We start from the raw sequence: 25,747 nt of genomic DNA, 5'->3' as shown, positions 1-25,747 counted from the left end.
CTCTGGTGAGTGTGGGCCTGGGATCTTTAAGGCCGAGCCCTGCCGGATGGAAGAGGTGGGGGAGGGGGATTCAGCCTTCTCGACTCGGCTGGGAGAGGCTTAATGGGCCCACCACAGGGTGTGTGCCGGGTGAGGTTGTCGCCTTTGCCAGCGGCCACTCCCTGGCGGGGCGGGGGAGTCGAGTTGCCCAGAGCTGGGGCGGGCCGGGCGCCGCGGGTTCGCGCGGAAGGTTCCAGGGGTGTTGGCCCAGGCCGGAGCTGTTCCCCTGCGCCTTCCACCCTGCCGGCTCTGGGACCGGCCAGAGTGTGGGTGCTGGCGGCGTGTCAGGACGCGCTGGGCTGCTCTCCGCGTTCGAGCGCTGGGAGCTCCCGACTCCTGGCAGCTCCGTGCACTCCGTTTCCAGGGGCTTGTGTTGCGCCCTTCTCGCTTGTTTGTCTCGTGTGAGTCTCGTAAACCGCCCTGATTTATTACCCAGACTAAATGCTTAATTTGTGAATATGAAACAGATTAAAAGGGGCGGGGGGAGGGGGGTTGAGGTCGGCATATTTTAGCAATCAGACCAAAGCAACCCGGCAGATGTTTCAAATTTGTCGACATTTTCAGGCTCATGTGGAAAGCCAGCCAGAATGGTCAAGAGGTCCTTTCTCCTTCCTTCAACCTGAGAACTTGGCAGTGATCAAAAGGAGGTGATTAGTAGCTACAGAGAAAAGACACCAGCAGGCAAGGAGTTAACAGAGATTGAGCCATTCACCTCCAGGATTGGGATCTGGAGGGGAGGGGGGTCACAAAGGCAAGAGGAATCCTGGCTAAAAAGGGGCAAGTTCTGGAAGCCAACTCTGAAGAACAAAGTAGAGGGTCCATTAAAAGTTAATTCAGTAAATAAACTTCATTGGTGATAAAACGTATAAGAAAGATGGAAGCTCCAACTTAAAATAGCCAAAAGATAATAAAAATAAATCGCTTTTATGTGGCCTGGACATGTACATGTGTCTTTGGTCAGGTCCCAGCAATGATCCACCTAACACAGGCCTCTCCCGAGTACCCTCTCCCTTTGAAAACCCCACATGTACAGCCAGTATTTTTTGGCGTTTGTGATTTTGGGGCAACTTCACACATCAAAGGCGAGCACCTTTTTCTTTTCAGCTCCCTGATTCCAGCCACCCAGTGAAGCAGATACAATTTCTATAAATTGACCACCTTCTCCAGGTTTCGATTGATCATCACCATATGAGATTATTGAAAGTCTAATGCCTTATTTCACTTTTTCCAAAGAGTGAGGAGGGGAACAGTTTATTGAAAGTCACGCCACATGAGGACTCTGGTGTTGTGCAATAGTAATTTCCATTAGCCTGGATTTATCAGCCTCCTGATACTGCCACGTGTCTCCTGCAGGTTCCTTGTACCACCTTCCCTCTCCCCCTCCAGGTCTCACCATCTGTCCCTGTTAACAGGTAGAGTTCAAACCGGAGCATTCCTATTGGGAAGGAGAAAATGGCTGATGACCAAAAATTAGGAAACAAAAGATTTGCTGTTGTTGTTGTTGTTGTTTGTGAGATGGAGTCTTGCTCTGTTGCCCAGGCTTGAGTGCAATGGCCTGATCTCGACTCACTGCAACCTCTGCCTCCTAGGTTCAAACGATTCTCCTGCCTCAGCCTCCCGAGTAGCTGAGATTACCGGGCACGCGCCACCACGCCTGGCTAATTTTTTGTATTTTTAGTAGAGACGGGGTTTCACCATGTTGGCCAGGCTGGTCTCAAACTCCTGACCTCGTGATCTGCCCACTGCAGCCTCCCAAAGTGCTGGGATTACCGGCGTGAGCCACCGCGCCTGGCCAAAAGATGTATTTTTTAAACATACTTGTTGTAACTCAAAAATCCCCTCTTCGGCCTTTGTTTCCTACTCCAAAGGTTTTTGTTCCCCTTTGGCCTCGATACCATCTTTCGTTTTATTAAAGTTGATTATGGTTCCTCTGTCTTGTCCCCAGCCAGACAAAGGCTTAGGGAAAGTCAAAGGACGTGTTAATTATATGTTTCTTGTAAACCAACTTTTCATTTCCCCCTAACACATTTAGTTGGCTTGGTGTTTAGTTTAACACTCAATTGCTACAAATATGCTGCTTAAAAAGGCTGCTTTTATTAAAACAAATAAATGAATTCAAAGACCTTTCTAATTTCAACTCGTGTGGGCTAGAAACAGAAGAGAAAACCGAAAACAAGAGAGAGGGAAAGGAGTCAGGGAGGGGAGAGAAAGGAGACCAGGAAACACACACACACACACACACACACACACACACACACACACACACACACACACACATACACACAGCATTCCTCCTGCCATCCCTCCGGAAGCCGTGTTAAACTGGTCCATACAATTGTCCCTGGCTGCCCCCTGCAGCTCGCCAGTCCTCCTGGATTTTCCATCACTTGGCGCCTAAGGCAATCATTAGCTGAGAATGGACAACCTCCTCTACCTGCGGGCAGCTCATCACTTACCAGCCAGGAGAGGCTGGCCCCATTTGCTCAACCCGAGAGGGGTCCTTGGTTTTTGCCCCTGGGTACATTGGTGCCTAATTAAACTCTATCCAGGGCAACGTGCACTAAATATACGTAGGCTGAGAGGAAGCTGGGAGGAAAAAGCAGTCATTACCTAGGAAGAGAAAGTGAATCTTCGGAGAGAGAGGAGGAAGGACCCCTGCGATGGTGCTTTCTGTTTACCCTCAGCAGAGCCTTGGAGTGCATGTTCACTTGGGTGCTGAAATCAAAGAGAAATGGAAATCAGGAGGAAAAAATCCATAGCCCACACAGACCTGAACAGGGCCTGTGTCACCACAGGGCAGGAGGGAGGTCTGCTATAGCTCCAAACAGACAGTGCTGGCTACAGAAAAATAACTCAGGTGCCCTTGTGGCATCGGAGTTATTGCTTATGTGCCACAGCCCCCTCATGCAGGAGCTGGAGCTGTATAAATGGCCATGGGGACAGATAGGAACAGATGTGTCAAGAGTCCAAGGACTAGGTGTGTGTTGTGAAGCCAAACAGATGGTGGAGGAGCAGGGGAGAACCCTGAGCTGAAGACTAAAGACCCTACTAGCACCTGGGCCCAGGCAAGATCTAAGTGACCCAACCTGGCGGTAAACAAGAATGTGTGCAGATGTCATACAAGAGCCACCAGGGCTTTAATTGAGCCCCATTTAACTCAATGGAGGAAATCAGTTGAGAGGGTGAAAATACTAGCTCAGGGTGACATGTTAGTGGCAAAAGTGAGACCAGAACCCAGAGCTCCCAGCTTCAGAAAACAGCCAGAGGAAGAAAGTGACTTGTGGTTAGAGAAAGATCCAGAGTGCTCTTGGTCGCTGAAGAGGCCTGGTATTTAAGTCATTTGGCATTTATTAAGCACTTGCTGTGTGCAAAGCACTATGCTGGGCATCAAAGGGGGCTACCAGCACTATGAGCCCTCAAAGGACTGAGCAGGGAAGACCCTTCCCTTTATATGTGCCTGGTGACAAAGGCAATGAAAGACAGTGGGTGAAGGGGCTGGGGAATGGGAGAAGGAAGCCAACCATTTTGGGTTCCACTTTTGAAGAGAGCGATTTACAGGTGGGCATTGAGGCCAGAGGGCAACCTGTAGCAATGGACCCCTCTATGGCCTCCCTGACCCAAACCCTATCTCGCTAAGCATCTGCGCCTGTAAGATGATTGTCCTCCTCATGGTGGGAGTGCCAGAGAGGCTATCTTCACTTCCCCTTCCTTGGAGGGCCTGACTTTGTCGCCCTAGGCAGGCCAGGAAACTTATTATAATGCGAACGAAGGAGGCAACTTTTCTAGCTAGGAAAGCACACACTACAGCTCTCTCTCTTGCCCTGAAAAAGCAGAAGAGCACAGCTTATCCCCAAAAGCTCCTGGACAAATGCAGGCTCTCTGGGGGAGCTGGTAAGGGAATACTGCCTCCCTTAACAAAACAAACCTGAGAATCTCCAAGGTTTAGCACTGCACACGGAGTCTCCCAGCAGAGAAGGAGGCTGGCTTAAGTGCCCCCTGCATTCCACCTGCCCCTTGGGGCGCTCTCAGTGTGATCACAGGTGCCCTTCCTCAAGCCATCTGGCCTGGACCCAGCCTCTGCTCTTGGTTTCCCTAAGCAGAGGCGAAACACGCTGGAACCTTCAAAGCACATTCCTAAACACTAAGAGAGAGCTGTGGGGAAGTGAAAACAAAGAGGCCAAGGAGCGCTGGAGCAGTTCAGCTTCCAGAGTCTGTGGGCCAACAGGGCTGGCCCAAGTTCAGTCAGACTTACTGGCTCTGGGCCAGCCAGAGCTGGCAGCATGCCCTCTTCAGCCCACTGCTCAGGCCCCATCGCCCCCCAAAAACCTGGGCACACCCCAGAGCAAGCCCAAGCCCCAGGAAGCCCTCTCAGGCCACCCCCTCCCGCTTCTGGTTGTGAGTTGCTAGTTCCAAAAGCCAAGGAATGGCTTCCAAAATCCCTTCATCCAGAGCTTCCCAAGAGTGAGTGGGTTGCCAATGGGTCAAGACGGGGATCCCCCAGCCCCTGAGAGTGAACCGGGGGTGACCCAATTCCTTGGCTGGCAGCTTCAGGCCACGTTGGGCAATTGTGGACACTCGGTCACTGTTTAACCTTGTGCAACAGAAAAATATCACATTCTGTGCTGAGAATCACTGCTCACTTGTCGTAAGTGTGACATCCATGCTCCAAGAGTTACCCACACATACGAATAGAAAGGATATTGGACCACATGGTCCTTCGTGGATGGTGAACACAGCATAGTCAGTGATTCAACAAACGTTCGCTCAAGCCTCTCTTGTCTGTCCTGCACTGTGCTTGTGGCTCTTGGGGGTGGCTCGGGGGAACCCCCAGTTAACAGGACCCGGGACCCTCCTTAGAGAACATCAAGTCTCCCCAAGAGAGATAAGCCCCATAGAGCTGAAAACTTCATTGTGCTTACACTAAAACCAGGAGAAAGAGCAATCCCTGGTATTACTCCTCAGTCTTAGTTTTTTGCTTTGTTTTGCTTTGTTTTTGTTTTTTTAATGGGGTATCCATCTATCTCTTGCCGAGGCTGTAGTGCAGTGAGGTGATCACAGCTCACCGCAGCCTTGACCTTCCAGGCTCAAGTGCTTCTTCTGCCTCAGCCTCCCGAGTAGGTGGGACTACAGGCACGTGCCACCACACCCGGCTCATTTTTCTTTTCTTCTTTTTTTTTTGTAGAGACTAGGTCTCACCATGTTGCCCAGGCTGGTCTCAAACTCCTGGGCTCAAGTGATCCTCCCGCCTTGGCCTCCCAAAGTGCTGGGATTACAGCCATGAGCCACTGCACCCCACTTAGGTATATATAAATATATATATTTAAGCCAAAGGGCTGATGGTGTGTTTCTGACCACTTTACACATAAAGCTGGGAAACTAAAGACTCCCTCAGACTCCCAGTGGCTGACCTGCTGAATGGGACTTGGGAGCTGGGAGTTCCATGCTTTCTCGCCAAAGGGTCCGCCCAGGTGACATCAAGTTCACGGCAGATGTTATGGGTAACACCTGCACTTGGCAGAAAATTCTAAAGCTATAAAAGGATGTTTGGTGCCTCTTCCGCCCGCATTTCTCAGTCACTCAGTTTGCCTCTCTGAAGGCAACCACTGCCACTGCTCCCAGTTTATTGCTTACCCTTCCCAAGATAGTCTATTAAGGCTGATTCTTTTTTTTTTTTTTTTTTTTTTTTTTTGAGATGGAGTCTCGCTCTGTCACCCAGGCTGGAGTGCAGTGGCACAATCTCAGCTGACTGCAATCTCCACCTACCAGGTTCAAGCGATTCTCCCGCCTCACCCTCCCAAGTAGCTGGGATTACAGGTGTGTGCCACTATGCTGGGCTAATTTTTTGTATTTTTAGTAGAGACAGGGTTTCACCGTGTTAGCCAGGATGGTCTCTATCTCCTGACCTCGTGATCCACCTGCCTCGGCCTCCCAAAGTGCTGGGATTACAGGCATGAGCCGCCACGCCTGGCCTATTAAGGCTGATTCTTTTAAATATATATATATTTTTTATTTTGAAAATAATTCCAAACCCACAGAAAACTTGAAAGAGCAGTACAACGAACACCCATATATGAAGGCAGGTTTTCAAAGGCACTATATTTATTCAACACGCCTACCCTTGGAAAGAATTCAAAACCCCTTCAAAGATCTGAATTAGTTTAACTTTATCTTAAACTGTTACTTAGGAGTACTTTTCCTTCGTAGACATGTTGCCTGCTTGTTCATCCCCCTCCTCCCAGCCCCTAGCACCTTATTAGTGTGCCTTGTGCATAGCGGGCATTTCCTAAAGCTTGCAGGATTAAATAGTGAAGACTATGTCGTAGTTAGTATGGGGGAGCCAAACTGCCTGGGTTCAAAACCTGGCTCTACGACTTGACCAGCTGTGTGACCTGAGGCAGTTACTCTCGCCACCTGACTTCCCGCATCTTTGAAATGGAGGGTAATGATACAATATATTTAATGATGTTGGGAGGATTAGTTGATGGACATAAAGCATGTAAAATAGTGCCTGGGCCAGGCATGGTGTCTCACGCCTGTAATCCCAGCACTTTGGGAGGCCGAGGCGGGCAGATCACCTGAGGTAAGGAGTTCGACAGCAACCTGGCCAACATGGCAAAACTCTGTCTCTACTAAAAATACAAAAATTAGGCAGGCATGGTGGCGGGTGCCTGTAACCCCAGCTACTTGGGAGGCTGAGGCGGGAGAGTCGCTTGAATCCGGGAGGCGGAGGTTGCAGTGAGCCGAGACCGTGCCACTACACTCCAGCCTGGGTGACAGAGCAAGACTGCGTCTCAAAATAAATAAATAAATAAATAAATAAATAAATAAATAATAAAACAGTGCCTGGCATCTAGAAAGTGCTTAATAGGTGTTAGGGACACTTGAGACTGAAACACATTTGATATTAACTTTGTTTTGGTGATTGCATGTAAGTCATTTGGCCGAGTTGATGGGCTCCGAGTTTTCCTTGGTAACCGTGAGAGAGACCCAAGAAAACCAGGAATGTGACTTCATAGTCGTCCCTCTCGTGAGAGGATTGCCCACGCTCAGCACATAAGTAGCAGGGGCTTCTTGTGACCAGTTTCCACTCATGGAGAGTTTCTAGCTGTGCTTATTAAAAAAATATTTGAGGCCAGGCACGGTGGCTCAAGCCTGTAATCCCAGCACTTTGGGAGGCCAAGACGGGCGGATCATAAGGTCAGGAGATCGAGACCATCCTGGCTAACACGGTGAAACCCCGTCTCTACTAAAAATACAAAAAAACTAGCCGGGCGAGGTGGTGGGCGCCTGTAGTCCCAGCTACTCGGGAGGCTGAGGCAGGAGAATGGTGTAAACCCGGGAGGCGGAGCTTGCAGTGAGCTGAGATCTGGCCACTGCACTCCAGTCTGGGCGACAGAGCGAGACTACGCCTCAAAAAAAAAAAAAAAAAAAAAAAAAAAAAAAATTGAGGCCGGGAGCGGTGGCTCACGCCTGTAATCCCAGCACTTTAGGAGGCCGAGGCGGGCAGATCACCTGAGCTTGGGAGTTCGAGACCAGCCTGATCAACATGGAGAAACCCTGTCTCTACTAAAAATACAAAATTAGCCAGGTGTGGTGGCGCATGTCTGTAATCCCAGCTACTCGGGAGGCTGAGGCAGGGGAATCACTTGAACCCGGAAGGCGGAGATTGCCGTGAGCCAAGATTGCGCCATTGCATTCCAGCCTGGGCAACAAGGGCGAAACTCTATCTTAAACAAAAAAAAAAAAAAAAGATATTTGGAGGGAAAGTCTTCCCCCGTCCACTTCCCTTTTATAGCCCGGCTAGTTGCTGCCCTGCTAATAGAACCATCTTCGAAGAAAGAGCTAGCATTTGTTGTACCCACAGACCGGTAAGAAGATCTTCTCCCTCAGGGTGAAGCCTAGGCTCACGAAAGCCTGAGGTCAGAAAGTCAAGAAGGTTTAGAGAAGCAAGTAGGTGCAACCCCAGAAACCTCCACTGTCTGGCAAGTCAGAGAGAGTCTGACAAAGTTGTCTGGAATGTTCTTCACATAGGAAGCGTCCAATGGTGGATGTCTTAAGAGCCAGAGGCAAGAAAGGACTGGGAAAGCTAAAGGAATTTGTTTATTTTATTTTAAGTTTTATTTTATTTTATTTTTGAGATGGAGTGTCACTCTGTCGTCCAGGCTGGAGTGCAATAGCTCTATATTGGCTCACTGCAACCTCTGCCTCCTGGGTTCAAGTGATTCTCCAGCCTCAGCCTCCCGAGTAGCTGGGATTACAGGTGTGTGCCACCACACCCGACTAATCTGACTAATTTTTGTATTTTTTTAGTAGAGACAGGGTTTCACCGTGTTGGCCAGGCTGGTCTCGAGCTCCTGACCTCAGGTAATCCACCGGCCTCGGCCTCCCAAAGTGCTGGGATTACAGGCGTGAGCCACCATGCCCGGCCAGGAATTTGTTTAAAGGTATACTTGGCTCTGTGCTATAAAATACTGCACCTAATGTTAGGCTTTGACGGCTATAATATCTGACCTTGACATTGTGGTGTATCTGCCATATAATTTAATTAACGTGATGCTGGCACAATGCCAGAGAGTCAAACATTCTGACAGCTCTTGGAAGCCACATAAGTCCCTTTGAAGTTCCCCCCAGTGAACTGACACACAGAAACCTCCTATGGTTGAGGACAGCTCCTGATGCGGTATACGGAAATATAGCTGCGTCGTGGTTATATTGGATGGCACTGGCAAAGCCACCTGCTGGTTTGCCACAGTTCTGGAGGTCTGTTGTGGTTTCTAAGGGCCAAAACCATCAAGAGTGGCTCCTTGGGGAAGAAGAACTCATTCTTCATCAGGAACAAAATTAGGAGGTCTCCTGTTTGCAGATTTTGCTCCACAAAATGTTTTCTTCAGGCCGGGCGCGGTGGCTCACGCCTGTAATCCCAGCACTTTGGGAGACCGAGGTGGGCAGATCACAAGGTCAGGAGATTGAGACCATCCTGGCTAACAGAGTGAAACCCTGTCTCTACTAAAAATACAAAAAATTAGCCGGGAGTGGTTGCGGGCGCTTGTAGTCCCAGCTACTTGGGAGGCTGAGGCAAGAGAATGGCATGAACCCGGAAGGCGGAGCTTGCAGTGAGCCAAGATTGCGCCACTGCACTCCAGCCTGGGCGACAGAACGAGACTCCGTCTCAAAAAAAAGAAAAAAAAAGTTTTCTTCTTCCTCAGCTTTGCTTACTGCAAAGTCATTAAGCTGCACACAGGAACGTAAATTAGATAAGAGGCATATGAACCAAGGAGAAAAAAGACCCTGTACATCTATTGTGCACATAATTATTTAACACCCACTATACGCCTACCAAAGCTTTGGACATTTATAGCAGGAACAAAAACAGTATCTTGGACATCATAAAACTACATTTTACTAGGGAGAGAAAAAGTACATGAGCAATAAAAATATATAATATTGCAGGTTGTAATAAATACTCAGAAGAATTAAGAAAGGTATGGGGCTAGAGAGAGATGGAATGTTCTTTTATGTAGTTATTTCAGTCTACAGCAGGTAGAACGAGTGTTCTTTTAGATGGTAGTTTGTGCAGTATGAGTCTTGGGTTGACAGAATAACGTGCTCAGGCAACGTATCAATAAGCTCTTGCCACAACACTGTTGTATCACAAACCACCTCAAAACATCAGTAAGCACTTATTTCTTACATACGTGTCCGTGGGTCACCTGTGGTTCACTGGTCTAGAATGTGCTCAACAGGGCTTGACTCCAAGTGTGGATTGGATCTAAAGCCGCTACGTGTGTCCTTCATCTTCTATGGACAAGTGGGCTACCTGGGACATGTTCTTCTCGTGACAGTGGCAAAAGTGCAAGAGGGTAGAGTGCAAATGAGATGACTCTTAAGTCCGGGACTCAAAATTTGCACACTGTTACTTCTGCCTACATCTTTTGGCCAAAAGAAGTCGTGTGACCTGACATCGGTGGGATGAGGAGACATGCTCTACCTCTAAAGGGTGTGGACACAGGGCGAGGTGAAGCATTGGGAAGAGTAATGCAATCTGAAACAGATGGTTCAAACCAAAACTATGTATCTCTAGCTGTGACGTTTATATATACAAACACATATATCAAATGATTAAACGACCCTTGTTGAAACCTTCTGTTTTAGATTAAATTTGAATAAATCCATGCAATAATTACATTACCCGCCCCGAGATGGTTTATGATGTCACCAGACGCTTCTGGGTCATTGCCGCCAATCTCAGGAAACCTGGGAAGATGGGCCACCGGCCATCCCAATGCTGAGAGACAAAAAGGCCATGAAGGGCCGGGCACGGTGGCTCACACCTGTTATCCCAGTACTTTGGAAGGCCGAGGCGGGCAGATCACCTGAGGTCAGGAGTTTGAGACTGGCCTGGCCAACATGGTGAAACCCTGTCTCTGCTAAAAATACAAAAGTTAGCCAAGCATGGTGGTACATGCCTGTAATTCCAGGTACTCGAGAGGCTGAGGCACGAGAATCACTTGAATCCGGGAGCGGAGGCTGTGGTGAGACGAGATTGTGTCACTACACTTCAGCCTGGGCGAGAGAATGAAACTCTTTCCCCCCCACCGCCCCCAAAAAAAAGAAAAGAAAAAAGCCATGATGGAATGGAGACCTTTCCTCCTACAGGGGCTTCCCTTGCAGGGAGAGTACAGATGGGAAAGATCAGAGGAGACCCCAGACCGACCAAGTTTCCTTGCTTACCTCTAAGCATGTCTTGGAGTGGCACAGATGGGGCATAGGATCCAGGAGGTGTGACTAAAAGCTAGACTTTTAACTGGTCTCCCGGGCTGTGCAGGACACACCTTCATCTGTTGTATGAAGCTATGTGAGCTGGTCAAAGACTCCCACTCTTCCTTGCAGCTCCTTTCCCCCCACAGTTCTGCCCACCTTCCTCTTGCTGTCCTTGAATAATGTGGGAGGGATTCCTAAGTGTCTCTGCAGAAAGTGATGATTTCTAATTTCGGGCCTCCTTTCAATGAATTCCTCCAGGGCTCTGCAGTCAGCCAAGTACTGGAACCTAGCCCTTCCCTTTAGGAAGGAAAGCTCTTGGTTCAATTGATTCCAATGGTTAATGGAATCTTGTCACCGTTGCCCAGAGTGATTCTAATCAAAGGAATCCACTGTCTAAAAATTCAAGGTAGCAGCATCAAGGTTTACTTCTTGTAAGCAAAGAGACTGGGGCACTGGGGCAGATATGTTTTATGGCGGGGCCCCGTGGGGATTCAGTCTCTTATTTGGGAGGATTCCGGCTCCTATCTCCAAAGGTGTGTGAGTTGATCCATCTTCTGTAAGTAATCCTAGCTTAGACCTGGAAGGGGGACTGCCTTTTTAAGTTTTTGGTATTTGGTGTTTTCTTTTTTGAGACAGGGTCTCATTCTGTCACCCAGGCTGGAATGCAGTGGTGTGATCATGGCTCACTGCAGCCTCAACCTCCTGGGCTCAAGTGATCCTCCCGCCTCAGCCTCCCAAAGTACTGGGATTACAAGTGTGAGCCACCGTGCCTGGCCATGTCCTTGATCTATAAATGACAGTAGCTTTTGGAAACTGAGAAAATAAAACTCTGGATCAGGCTTCAAGTCCCCTGACCCCTCTCTGATCTGGTCCTGGTCTTCCCCTCTCTTCTGGTTCCACAGCTGCCACAGAGCACACCCCTGGGGCAGCCCAGTGAGTCCCTCTGCCCACTCATGCCCTCCTGCTTGTTCTGCCTTCGGAGGGAGCCTCAGTCCCTGAGCCCCCTGCCTGGAGTGATCCCCCTGCTCACCCTGACTCCCAGCTCCAGGCCCCACCTCCTCTGCGGAGCCCCTCCCAAATTGCTAGGGAGTTACATTTCAGTCTAATTCTCCCAGATGCCTTTGTGCTTGTTGTCACAGCCACAAAACTTATCATTTGGTTGCTCTGAAACGACTTTATGCCTTATCTCCTCGCTTCAGTTGTAAGTTCTTAGAGCACAGGGACCACAGAGCCTAGCAAGGTGTTAACACACACGAATGTACTTACTGGTTGGATAGCCTCCCATCAATTTCTGTCTCTTAGTGGTGGGGGAGTAGAAAAGACTTCCCAGATGTTAGGGCCAAGAAAGTTGAAATTGAGGCCAGGCGTGGTGGCTCATGCCTGTAATCCCAGCACTTTGGGAGGCCGAGGTGGGCGGATCACGAGGTCAGGAGATCGAGACCATCCTGGCTAGCACAGTGAAACCGTGTCTCTACTAACAATACGAAAAATTAGCCGGGCATGGTGGTGGGTGCCTGTAGTCCCAGCTATGCGGGAGGGAGGCTGAGGCAGGAAAATGGCATGAACCCGGGAGGTGGGGCTTGCAGTGAGCAGAGATCGCACCACTGCACTCCAGCCTGGGTGACAGAGCGAGACTCCGTCTCAAAGAAAAAAAAAAAGAGAGAGAGAGAAAGAAAGGAAAGAAAGAAAGAAAAAGAAAAAGAAAAAAGGAAGGAAGGAAGGAAGGAAGGGAAAAGAAAAGAGAAGAGAAGAGAGAAAAGAAAAGAAATTGAAGCAGATGACCTCAGATCATGAAGGATTTTCTGAAACTGCTATATTTTGAAGAAAACCTTGCCGTTCCCCTCCAGTTTTCTGTAATAACCTGGCTGAGCAGTGGGTTTCACTGTGCAGTTCACACACTAACTGCCTCAGGGTCACCTGGGGTGCCAGTTCAGAATTCGGAGTCCTGGCCCCATTCCTGAAAATAGTGACTCAGTAGGCCTGGGGTGGGGCCTGGAAATCTCTATCTTTAACACGCCACTGCTGACTCTGACGCACAGCCAGGTTTGGAAACTAGTCGAGTCTGAAAAGAATGTTCTCTTCTTGGAAGTGAGAAAATGTCAGGGGGCACCATGAGAAGGGGCTATGATTTGGATTCTGAGAGACCAGGTTTGAGTTTCAATTCTGCCACTTACCAGGTATGTGACCATGGGCAAGTTATTCAGCCCCTCTGCACCTCAGTTTCAAGTGGGAACACCACAGATCTGTTTTGATGACTAGTGCCATGCAACAAATTACCCCAGAACTTTGCCACGTAAAACAACTCTTTGGCTGGGTGTGGTGGCTCATGCCTGTAATCCCAACACTTTGGGAGGCCGAGGTGGATGGATCAATTGAGCCTAGGAGTTGCAGACTAGCCTGGGCAATGTGGGGATACCCTATCTCTACAAAAATACAAAAATTTGGGTGAGAGGATTCCTTGAACTCTGGAGGTCGAGGCTGTGGTGAGCTGAGATCTCGCCACTGCACTCCAGCCCGGGTGACAGTGATACTGTGTCAAAAACAAAAACAAAGAAAACAACTCTGATTTTGTTCACAATGCTGTGGGTTAGGAATTCTGGAACGGACTCAGCTGGGTACTTCTCACTTGGGGTATCTCATTCGGTTGCAGTCACACATCAACAGGGGCCACAGCCATCGGAAGGATATCCAAGATGGCACACTCCTGTAGCAGTCAGTTGATGCTGGCTATTGGCTGGGAGCTCTGCTGGGCTGTTGACCGCAGCACCTATGTTGTGAGTCTCTGCCATGGCAGTAGACTTCTTACTGACTAATTTCAGAGCGAGTGCCCCAAAAGAGCCAGGAGCAAGCTGCATGGCTTCTTCTGGCTTTGCCTTACAAGTTGCAGAGTATCACTTCTGTTATGTTGAAAGCAGTCACAAGCCCACCCAGACTTCTAGGAGTAGAGACAGAGACCACACCTCTTGGTGGGAAGAGTGTTGAATAACTAGCGGGCATGTTTAAAACCACCACAGTATCTCATGGGGTTGTTATGAGGATTCAGTGAGATGATCTTGCCGAAGTGCTGGACAAACATGAGTTCCCCTCCTCCATCTAATTTGAGGCCTGGAAGCTCACAGGGTAGAGCCAGTGCCAGGCACCAGGTCTGCAGTCGCTTGCAGTTATTCATGTCTACTGGGCCATAGGGACCGTTTTTCCTTTTCTTTTCTTTCTCTTTCTTTCCCTTCCTTCCTTCCTTCCTTCCTTCCTTCCTTCCTTCCTTCCTTCCTTCCTTCCTTCCTTCCTTTCTCTGTTTCTCTCTTTCTTTCTTCCTTTCTCTTTCTTTCTCTCTCTCTTTCTTTCCTTTCTTTCTTTCTTTCTTTTTTTTCAGAGTTTCGCTCTTGTTGCCCAGGCTGGAGTACAATGGCGTGATCTTGGCTCACCACAACCTCCGCCTCACGGGTTCAAGCGATTCTCCTGCCTCAGTCTCCTGAGTAGCTGGGATTACAGGCATGTGCCACCACGCCTGGCTAATTTTGTATTTTTAGTAGAGATGGCATTTCTCCATGCTGGTCTCGAACTCCTGACCTCAGGTGATCCGCCTGCCTCGGCCTCGCAAAGTGCTGGGATTACAGGCGTGAGCCACTGTGACTGGCCTGTTTTGCAAAGTGCTGGGATTACAGGCGTGAGCCACTGCGACTGGCCTGTTTTTCTCAGTTTCTAGTCATTTCTAGTCCCTTTGGATAGTAAATGCAGGGCTGCAGTGCGAGCATCTTCTCATTCTGACCAGCTCAGCTCTGTCGGGAGGTTGGGTCTGTAAGATTTGTGGTTCACCGTCACCCCTATATCAGCCTTACCCATGTGCCTGATCTCAAGTGCAAGCTCACTGGGCTCTGAATAGGAGCACCTGGCTGACTACTGAGTGTTTTCAGGTCAGATAACCTGGTTTGGGGCCCAGGAGGGTCAACTGTTGCAATAGTGGCCTGACGGGCAGCTGGAGAAAGAGAGCGGCTTCAGTTGGCGTGGGTCTTCTGTCTCACGGTCATGAGTGGGGCCCCTTCTCTGACCTTGCTTTCTTTACCTCAGGTCTGAAGACAGTGGAGGAGCTGAGGAAAGGTCACATGGAGACCACTGGGGCCAGCAAGCCAGCTCCCCAGGGAAGGTGGGGGGTGACTTGCATGACAGATGCCTCAGGATGAGGGGCATAAAGAGGGTGGCTGGGTTCCAGGGGCTTCCAGAGTGGGTAGGATTTGCCAAATAGGATACCCTGGGAAGGCAGGATACAAGAGGGAGGAGCCATTGTGTGCCTGCTGCAATTCACTGGCATTTGTGGAGGGGGTCGTTTGCCCCTCTGGCCCACACCCTTATTCCTGAAAAAGGCAGTTGGGCCTGTGTTTAGCACTCCTAGGAACCTGCTGTCTCTGGTCCTCTTCCTTTTCCTTCTGGGGCTCCTGAACCTCCCCACCGACATGACTCCCCTCATTACCACCAAGTCTCACATGCAGCAGCTGCCTTGCTCAGAGCAGACAGGGGTAGGCTTGGAGCTGCACAGCGATGCAACACATGATGAGGCTCCTTCTATGTGCCCCACGCCAAGCCAAGGGCTAAAAATGGTCACACGTCTCTATGATCTCGTTGACGAACTCATACCACCGGGCTGAAGGAGTGATGTGCAAGTCAGCACCCCGGAATCCCTGGCAGAGCAGGTCTCAGAGGACCAGGAAGGCCAGGGGAAACCTCCCAGATAGAGTCATTAGGCTAGGTCATAATGCAGGCTGCCCTCCCCTCACGTCGCCATGCCTCAGTTTCCTCATCTGTAAAAGGAGAGTAAATAAGTGCCCACCTCATAGTGTGGCCACGAGGAAGGAATTGGGGTGCACCCTTAATCAGGCTGCTTTCCACCTGTTGAAGATTTAGATGAAGAGAGACAGGGAAGGATGGCAGGTGCATAGGGAGTTGCTGGGGCAGGGGAGGCAGAGCCATGGAGGAGAAGGCCCGGAGGGTGGTAGAGGAGGTGCCTGCTGCACGGGTGAAGTCTGTTTTTTTTTTTTTTTTTTTTTTTTTTGAGACAGAGTCTTGCTCAGTCGCCCAGTCTGGAGTGCAGTGGCGCAATCTTGGCTCACTGCAAGCTCCGCCTCCCGGGTTCCCGCCGTTCTCCTGCCTCAGCCTCCCAAGTAGCTGGGACTACAGGTGCCTGCCACCACGCCCGACTAATTTTTTTTGCATTTTTAGTAGAGACGGGGTTTCACTGTGTTAGCCAGGATGGTCTCGATCTCCTGACCTCGTGATCCGCCCGCCTCGGCCTCCCAAAGTGCTGGGATTACAGGCATGAGCCACTGCGCCCGGCCTGTTCTTTTTTTAATTCTATTTTTGGACGGAGTCTCACTGTTCCCCAGGCTGGAGTGCAGTGGCATGATCTTGGCTCACTGGTTCAAGCAATTCTCGTGCCTCAGCCTCCCAAGTAGCTAGGACTACAGGCATGCGCCACCACGCCCAGCTAATTTTTGTATTTTTATTTTTATTTTATTTTATATGTATATTTTTTGAGATGGAGTGTTGCTCTGTTGCCCACGCTGGAGTGCAGAGGCGCGATCTTGGCTCACTGCAAGCTCCGCCTCCCGGGTTCATGCCATTCTCCTGCCTCAGGCTCTCCGAGTAGCTGGGACTACAGGCGCCCGCCACCACGCCCGGCTAAATTTTGTATTTTTAGTAGAGACGGGGTTTCACCATGGTCTCCATCTCCTGACCTTGTGATCCGCCCGCCTTGGCCTCCCAAAGTGCTGGGATTACAAGCGTGAGTCACCACGCCCGGCCTTAATTTTTGTATTTTTAGTAGAGACGGGGTTTCGTTATGTTGGCCAGGCTGGTCTTGAACTCCTGACCTCAAGCGATCCGCCTGCCTCAGCCTCCCACGCCTCCTGGGATTACAGGCATGAGCCACCGCACCCGGCAAGGAGTCTGTTCTTAGAGGTAGAGCCACCACTCCTGCTCCTGAGGAAAGGACAGTGAAGCAGCTTTCGCCCATACCCCAGCCCCTACCTACCTAAGACCCCGCAGCTCCTCCCTCCCTCCGTCTGGACTGTTTCCCCTTCTCCCTAAGACATTTCCTGGAAGCTCTCGCCCACAGTTCTCCCTTTTCCTTATATACCTGGCCTGACCCTGAGGCCTGGCCCCCCCATGATGTGACCAGCTTTTCCTGTTTCTACTCACTTGGGCTGTGATCCCTGTTCTCCTCTGTCACCTTCCTTAGACATCACACCTTGGCTAAGAGGAAAGACTGTCTATTTGGGAGTCTATGCACACTAGCTCTGTGACCTCAGGAGAGCTGCTTAACCTCTCTGAGTCTCAGTTTCATCATGTGCAAAATAGGTTAATTTAGTTGTGACTAGTGCCTCATTTTCACCATACTTCCATGAGGATTGAATAAGGGAATGCATTGAATATGCAACAACTACATAGTAGGTACTTAATAAATGGCAGCTATTTCCATGGTGATTCTAGGCCTGTGTATCCAGAGAGTATTTGATTAATAGACATCTGCATGCCTGTAATCCCAGCTACTCCGGAGGCTGAGGCGGGAGGATTGCTTGAGGCTAGGAGTTCGACACCAGCCTGGGCAACATAGTTTTTTACAAAAAGCCATCTGAGGGTATGACTTGCATAGGGGGCCACTTATTATTGGAGGGCCGATAAAAGGAGATATTCCTTTTCTTTCCCCTGATGATTCAGGCAAGGTGGCCCCTGCTCCCTTTTATCTACTGAGTTACATCTATACTATGCCCTAGAACTGGAATCAGTAAGCACAGATGCCATTGGAGATTTTCCCAAATATTCTTTTTTTTGGAGACGGTCTCACTCTGTCGTCCGGGCTAGAGTGCAGTGGCATGATCTCAGCTCACTGCAACCTCTGCCTTCCGGGTTCAAGCGATTCTCCAGCCTCAGCGTCCTGAGTAGCTGGGATCACAGGTGCGTGCCACCAAGCCCAGCTAATTTTTGTATTTTTTGTAGAGACGGGGTTTTGTCATTTGGCCAGGCTGGTCTCAAACTCCTGAGCTCAAATGATCCGCCTGCCTCGGCCTCCCAAAATGCTGGGAGTATAGCTGTGAGCCACTGCACCTGGCTTCTAACCCAATATATTTTTGTTGTTGTTGTTGTTTTTACTTTTATTTTTTTGAAACGGCGTCTCGCTCTGTCACCCAGGCTGGAGTACAGTGTCGCGATCTCGGCTCACTGCAAGCTCTGCCTCCTGGGTTCACACCATTCTCCTATCTCAGCCTCCCATGTAGCTGGGACTACAGGCGCCGGCCACCACGCCTGGCTAATTTTTTGTATTTTTAGTAGAGTCGGGGTTTCACCGTGTTAGCCAAGATGGTCTTGATCTCCTGATCTCATGATCCACCCACCTCGGCCTCCCAAAGTGTTGGGATTACAGGCGTGAGCCACCGCGCCCAGCCACTTTTTTGTTTTTTTGTTTGTTTTTTAGAAGGAGTCTCACTCTGTTGCCCAGGCTGGAGTGCAGTGGTATGATCTCAGCTCACTGCAACCTCCTCCTTCCGGGTTCAAGAGATTCTCCTGCCTCAGCCTCCTGAGTAGCTGGGACTACAGGTGCATGCCACCACTCCCGGCTAATATTTGCATTTTTAGTAGAGAGGGGGTTTCACCATATTGGCCAGGCTGGTCTTGAACTCCTGATCTCGTGATCCGCCCACCTCGGCCTCCCAAAGTGCTGGGATTACAGACGTGAGCCACAGCACCCGGCCTCTTTCCCAAGATTCTTGTTGCCTTTCTTTGAGACAAGGTTTTGTTCTGTCACCCAGGCTGGAGCGCAGTGGTATGATCATAAATCACTGCAGCATCAAATTCCTGGGCTTAGGTGATCCTCCCCCCTCAGCCTCCTCAGTAGCTGGGACTGCAGGCGAGAGCCACCACTCCTGGCTAGTTTTTAATTTTTTTTGTTTTTTGTTTTTTTTAAGACAGGGTGCCACTATGTTGCCCAGGCTGGTGCTGAACTCCTGGGCTCAAGTAATCGTCCTGCCTCAGCCTCCCAAAGTGCTGGGATCACAGGTGTGAGCCACTGCCTAGTCAACAGACTTGCTTCTAAGACTTTTGGATGGAAACTCTTCTGGAGTATGTTTCAATGAGATATATCAGTTTACTATTGCTGTGTAACAAAACACTCTAAACCATAGTAGCTTACAGCAACAATTTCTTCTTCTATCACAATTGGGTAAGTTGGCTGGGCTGTTCCTCTGCTGGTTACACCTGGGTTTACTCATGCAGCTGCAGTCAGCTAGCCAACAGCTGTGGGGAGATCCAAGATGGCCTCATGAACAGTGTGACAGTTGGTGCCAGCTGTCAGCTGCAGTGAACTGTCACTCTTCTCCCTGTGGCCTCACATCCTCAAGTATGTGAGACTGGCTTCCTTGCGTGGCAGCCTCAGAACTGCCTGAGAGTGTGAAGCAGAAAGCTACAAGGTGTCTTAAGGCGTTGCCTCAGAAGTCACACAGCGTCACTTCTGGTGCATTCTATTGGTCAGAGCAAGTCATTGTGCCAACCCAGATCCCCGAGGAAGAGATGGAGATTACACCCTACATTAGTCTGCTGGGGCTACCATGACAAAAGTAACATACACTGGGTGATTCAAACAACTGAAATACATTGTCTCACTGTTCTGGAGGCTGCAAGTCCAACAACAAGTTGTAAGCAGGGTCGGTTCCTTCTGAGATCTCTCTCCTTGGCTTGAAGATGGCTGCCTTCTTTGTTGTGTCTTCACATGGTCTTCCCATGTGTGTGTGTCTGTGTCCTAATCTTCTTTTTTTTTTTTCTTTTTTCTTTGAGACAGGCTGGAGTGCAGTGGTGCCATCTCAGCTCACTGCAACCTCTGCCTCTCAGGCTTAAGCAATTCTCCCATCTCAGTCTCCTCAGTAGCTGGGACCACAGGCGCACGCCACCACACCTGGCTAATTTTTGTATTTTCAGTAGAGACAGGGTTTCGCCATGTTGGCCAGGCTGGTTTCAAACTCCTGTGCTCAAGCCATCTGCCCACCTCGGCCTCCCAAAGTACTGGGATTACAGGTGTGAGCCACTGTGCCCAGCCAGATGATTCCTTCTTCGTTGTTGTTTTCGTTTTTTTTTTTTTTCTTTTTTTTTTTTTGAGATGGAGTTTCGCTCTTGTTGCCCGAGCTGGAGTGCAATGGCACGATCTCAGCTCACTGCAACCTCCGCCTCCCAGGTTCAAATGATTCTTCTGTCTCAGCCTCCCGAATAGCTGGGATTACAGGCATGCGCCACCACACCCAGCTAATTTTTTGTATTTTTAGTAGAAATGGGGTTTCACCCTGTTAGCCAGGCTGGTCTCGATCTCCCAACCTCAGGTGATCCGCCCACCTCGGCCTTCCAAAATGCTGGGATTCCAGGCGTGAGCCACCACCCAGCCCCAGATGATTCTTTATGACTTCTTCTGTCTGCCTGTAGGCTGTGAGACATGTGCCCTCTAGGCTTGCCATTAACTTCTGTGAATACACTCAGCTGTGACAGCTCTCTGGGAAGTCACCTACCCCCATATTAGTTATCTAATGCTACATAACAAGTTGCCCAAAAATGTAGTGACCTAAATCAACAATATAATGTATTCTATCTCTTGATTTCTGTGTGTCAGGAATTCAGATAAGGTACAGCAGGGATGGATTGTCTCTGCTCACAATGTTTGGGGCTTCAGCTGGAGGAGGTGAAGCTGGGATGCTGGATGATACATTTCCATGGTGGCTCACTCACTTGACAGGGGGTGAGGGAGGAAAAATGTAGTGATTAGAAGAGACTGAAGAGGGCCAGACGTCGTGGCTCATGCCTGTAATCCCAGCACTTTGGGAGGTCAAGGCAGATGGATAACTTGAGGTCAGGAGTTCGAGACCAGCCTGGCCAACATGGTGAAACCCCGTCTCTAGTAAAAATACAAAAATTAGCTAGGCGTGGTGGCGTGCACCTGTAGTCCCACCTACTAGGGAGGCTGAGGTGGGAGAATCACTTGAACCCAGGAGACAGTGGTTGCAGTGAGCTGAGATCTCGCCATTGCACTCCAGCCTGGGTGACGGAGAGAGACTCCACAGTCAATTTCTCCCATAATCAACCACCTTCTCCAGGTAGCTGCTGGAGCTGCTGCCCCTAATACATCACTCCCTGGCACACAGCAGACTGCAGGGACCACTTCATCTGCCTTTGCCACCTCTCTTCCCACTTGTTCAGCTGCCCTTGAGCGGACTGCTTGGATGGCCTTCCAGAACAGGACAAAGCAGGCTGACCACGTCTGCTTTTATCCCCGCTTCCCCACCCTCCCACCCCCGATGCCACACACGCCCCTCCATCCTCTGTCTGACCCGACACTCCCCACCAGATGCCTAGAGTGTCTTTCCCAGGGTGGCCTCCCTTAAGGGTATGTCTTACTTATTTTCATAGCTCTGTACATATATGTAAGGGGTGTTTCAGAAGAGTTTGTGGGCCAGTCACAGTGGCCCTGTAATCCTAGCACTTTGGGAGGTTGAGGCAGGTGGATCACTTGAACCCAGGAGTTTGAGAAAAATACAAAAAAAATACCCAAAAACTAGCCAGGTTGTTGTGGTGTGTGCCTGTAGTCCCAGCGACTCAGGAGGCTGAGGTAGGAGGATGGTTCGAGCCCGGGAGGTCAAGTCTGCAATGAGCCATGATCTCGCCACTGAATTCCAGCCTGGGTGACAGAAGTGAGACCCCCGTCTCAAAAAAAAAAAAAAAAAAAAAAAAGTTTGTGGAATATAATTGATTTTAGAACCTTTTTATTTATTTATTTATTTTTTATTTTTTTTTTAAATTTTTTTTTATTTTTGAGACGGAGTCTCGCTCTGTCGCCCGGACTGGAGTGCAGTGGCCGGATCTCAGCTCACTGCAAGCTCCGCCTTCCGGGTTCACGACATTCTCCTGCCTCAGCCTCCCGAGTAGCTGGGACTATAGGCGCCTGCCACGTTGCCCGGCTAGTTTTTTGTGTTTTTTAGTAGAGACGGGGTTTCACAGTGTTAGCCAGGATGGTCTCGATCTCCTGACCTCGTGATCCGCCCGTCTCGGCCTCCCAAAGTGCTGGGATTACAGGCTTGAGCCACCGCGCCCGGCCTAGAACCTTTTTTAAAAAAATTATAAGGGCTGGGTGCCGTGGCTCACGCCTGTAATCCCAGCACTTTGGGAAGCCGATGTGGGCGGATCACTTGAGCCCAGGAGTTTCAGACAACATGACAAAATCCCGTCTCTACAAAAAATACGAAAATTAGCTGGGCATGGTGGTACATGCCTGTAGTCTCAGCTACTTGGGAGGCTGAGGCGGGAGTATTGCTTGAGCCTGGGAGGCGAAGGTTGTAGTGAGCCAAGATCATGCCACTGCACTCCAGCCTGGGTGACAGAGTGAGACCCTGTCTCAAAGGAAAAAAAAAATTGTATATAGAGATGCGGTCTTGCTATGTTTCCCAGGCCGGTAGTGAACTCCTGGCCTCAAGCGATTCTCCTGCTTCAGCCTCCCAAAGTGCCAGGATTATAGGCATGAGCCACCCTGCCTGACCAAGAGTTCAAAATCTTTATGGTCCCCTTAAGTCCGTAGCTCACCATATTACCCTGAGTTCTCCCAAATCCCAGAGTTGCAGAGAGGCCAGTGGGGATTCTGAAGGTTTCTCCTATCATAGCTTCTCTGGTGCTCATTCTCCCTCTCCCAAGGGCCCTCGCCCTTTCCCAGGATTCATTACATGGCGGCCCTTTCTCACCATGTGGCATCCTTAAAAGCATGGGGTTTGAACATTGAGACTGAGTTTTGCTTGCTGTGGATTGGTGGAATGGTAGTGCTGGGAGAGAGGAAACATTTCTGCTTCCTCTGAACCCTCTTACGCGCGCACACACACACACACACACACACCCGGAAACCTTCTCTTCCCCCAGCCCACGTCTCCTCCCAGTCTGTGCTCTCGCATTTCCATAGCCAGATAAATGGAGGAAAGACACAGCTGCAGATGTAGCCACCCCAAGAGAAATCAGAAAGTGTGAAAGAAAACAAGAAGGCCAGGCGCAGTGGCTCACACCTGTAATCCCAGCACTTTGGGAGGCTGAGGCGGGCGGATCACAAGGTCGGGAGTTCCATACCAACCTGGACAATATGGTGAAACCCCGTCTCTACTAAAAATATAAAAAACTTAGCCGGGCATGGTGGCGCATGCCTATAATCCCAGCTACTAGGGAGGCCTGAGGCAAGAGAATCACTTGAACCCGGGAGGCGGAGATGGCAGTGAACCAAGATTGCGTCACTGCACTCCAGCCTGGGTGACAGAGAGAGACTCCGTCTCAGAAAAAAAAAAAAAGGGCCGGAGGTCAGGAGTTCGAGACCACCCCGGCCAACGTGGTGAAATCCCATCTCTACTAAAAATACAAAATTACCTGGGCTTGGTGGCGCATGTCTGTAATCCCAGCTTCTTGGGAGACTGAGGCAGGAGAATCGCTTGAACCTGGGAGGCATAGGTTGCAGTGAGCCGAGGCGGTGCCATTGCACTCCAGCCTGGGTGACAAGAGTGAAACTGTCTCAAAAAAAAAAAAAAGTGTGCTTAACTGACTACTGCACCCCTACTGACTATATACCACACTCTCCTCCATACTGCTCTGTTAGAGGGTCCCTGAGACCCCTTCTCAATCCTTGTTCTCACTCCCCGCCACTGCACACAGAGTTTGATGGCAAGCCAAATATGGTATCTCCTTGAAAGTGAGAGAAGCAGTTGCATTTAGAAGGGGAATTCACCTAGCGGGTTAAGGAAATGGCCCAAACGGAGATCTCTAATCCCCATGCCCCTGTTTTTAAGTTGCCATTTGACCCACAGCAGACATCTCTACAGAAAGGCCAGTAAGTGCCCCAGACTCTCAGGCCTCCGAGCTGCCCCAGGGCCCAGGAATGAGGTCAGATGTGATAACGGCTCTGCTGTGGCCAAAAACTTCCATCATGCCAAGCAGTTCCAAACAGTCTGGCTCGTCAGGCAGGCCCAGGGCAGTGGTGGGTAGCAACAGTGTGATGCTCCGCCTTGCCCCAAAGCTTAAGCCTTTGATGGCAAAAGCACATTCCACTTGGCTCTGTACTGAGCTGACTGCCTGAAAATACTATAGAAAACATCTCTCCCCTGGCAGTGAGAGATCTAAGCCCCAGTGACTGGGAAGTTTAAATTTTCGGGACGGGTGACCGAAGGCTGCTAAGAATATCCAGCCACAGGCCTGACCACAAACCAGTTAACGCCCCGAGTGGCAGCTTCCATGGTCCTTAGGGCATGGGAAGAAGGAGCAGAATGAGCAGCCAGTGCTTGTGGAGTCCCCTCAACTGGAATTGTGCAGACAACAAAGTAAGGAGTAAAATAACATTAAAGAAAACCAACCACCTGATCATGCCCTCAAGGAATAATCTGAGAAGGGAAGACATTTACCTACCACGAGGTACTTACTGTGCGTTAACAGATCAAAACGAGGACAACCATGCAGAAGGGAACAGTCTCTGAGACACCAAGTGCCAACAAGGGACCCCAGGTTGGCTTCCCATAGCCAGATGGGGTAGTTCTTGTGGCCTGGCAGCTGGCAGCCTGACAGAAAGGCAGGCCCAGGGTACACATTCTACCCTCTAGCCCTCAGTTTCCTCATCTGCAGAGTGAGGGGTTTGGGAGTCCTGTTTCATCGACATTTTGGGTGTCTGAGGCCCTCTGGGACTCTGACGCAAGTACCCCTAGCAAAGTGGACATGTGCACCGAGGGCCACCATTTTCACAGCATTTCCAGGGGTGCCCAGCCCCAAGTAGACAGCTCCAGATCTCAAGTGAGGGCTCTGAAGTTTTGGTATAGAGGAGAGAGTGTTCTTGGAGGGCTGGAAGCGGCTGGGAAGAGTTCATGGAGAAAGCAGGATTGAAGGATGGGCAGAAATGAGATGGCTACACCTTCATTCAGTGAATGCCACGAGCTTCAGCTGTCAGCAAGCCCAAGGGATGGATGCGATGACAAAGAGACCAGAGAGGATCTGGAGTCGTGTGCAGCACCGTTTCCAGCTGGAGAGATAGCCCATTCTGCTCCAGTCATGTGGCTGTCCTTCTCTTCCTCAGATAGTCCAAGGCTGGTCCTCCTTCAGGGCCTGTGCATTTGTTGCTCGGTTACCTGAAATTCTCTTTCCCCCATACTTATGTAGCTGGTTCCTTCTTAGCTCAAAGTCAGTTTTTCAAAGAGGCCTCCCAAGCCATCCTGGCTAACGCTGCCTTCCCTCCCACTACTCTCAGCCACACTGCTCTGTTTCATCTCTGTGGCACATGTCATAATCTAAAGTTACCTTATTTGCTCTGTTTATGGTCCATCCCCCATAGGATAAGGACCTTGTCAGTCCTGTTCTCCACGGTGCCCTGGCACCCAGGACAGTGCTTGGCACAGAGTAAACAACTGCCAAATTCGCAATGAACCAAATGAAGTAATTATAGCCTTAACGCTAGATGGCTGTGCACTGGGGAAGCCTGTGGTGTAGGGGAAGGGCAGGGTGGTTTGAGAGGGTGAGGCTGAGCTACTAAACTGGTCTGGATGACTGTTTGGGGAAGGTATCTTGGAGGAAGTGCTGTTTGAACAGAGTTGTGAATGACTAAGTGAAGCGTGTGGAGGAATTGCAAATATAAGCCAGCTCCTGGCAACGCCTGGATGTGGGAAGGGGCTGGAAAATGAGAAGCCCGGAGCCAAGGTCTGAGGGGCAGGGCCCAGTGGGCTGGCTGAGGGCTTTCATCTTTATCTCAATAGTGAAAGCCACTGGAGCACCCTCACTCTGGCTGCAGGATCAACCCCCGCCCCCGCTTTTACCTGTCTGCTCATTCTTCCTCTTTTGCAATCTGAACGCCCTAGAATCCTGGTTGTTCCTTAAACACAGCAGACAGTCTCCTACCATAGGGCCTTTGCACTGGCTGTGCCTC

At 50.0% G+C, this 25,747-nt stretch overlaps 1 protein-coding gene across 4 annotated transcripts in view; it reads left to right on the top strand.

Annotated features, from left to right (window-relative positions):
- The window catches only part of BCOR (BCL6 corepressor), a 130,847-nt gene that overhangs the window by 32,722 nt on the left and 72,378 nt on the right, over nucleotides 1-25,747 (top strand). The window lies entirely within an intron of this gene.

This window comes from Rhinopithecus roxellana, chromosome 7 (assembly GCF_007565055.1).
Source record: "Rhinopithecus roxellana isolate Shanxi Qingling chromosome 7, ASM756505v1, whole genome shotgun sequence".
Taxonomy (NCBI): Eukaryota; Metazoa; Chordata; class Mammalia; order Primates; family Cercopithecidae; genus Rhinopithecus; species Rhinopithecus roxellana.
The sequence above is the reverse complement of the archived record's forward strand: the minus strand, read 5'-3'. Positions and strand labels throughout refer to the sequence as shown.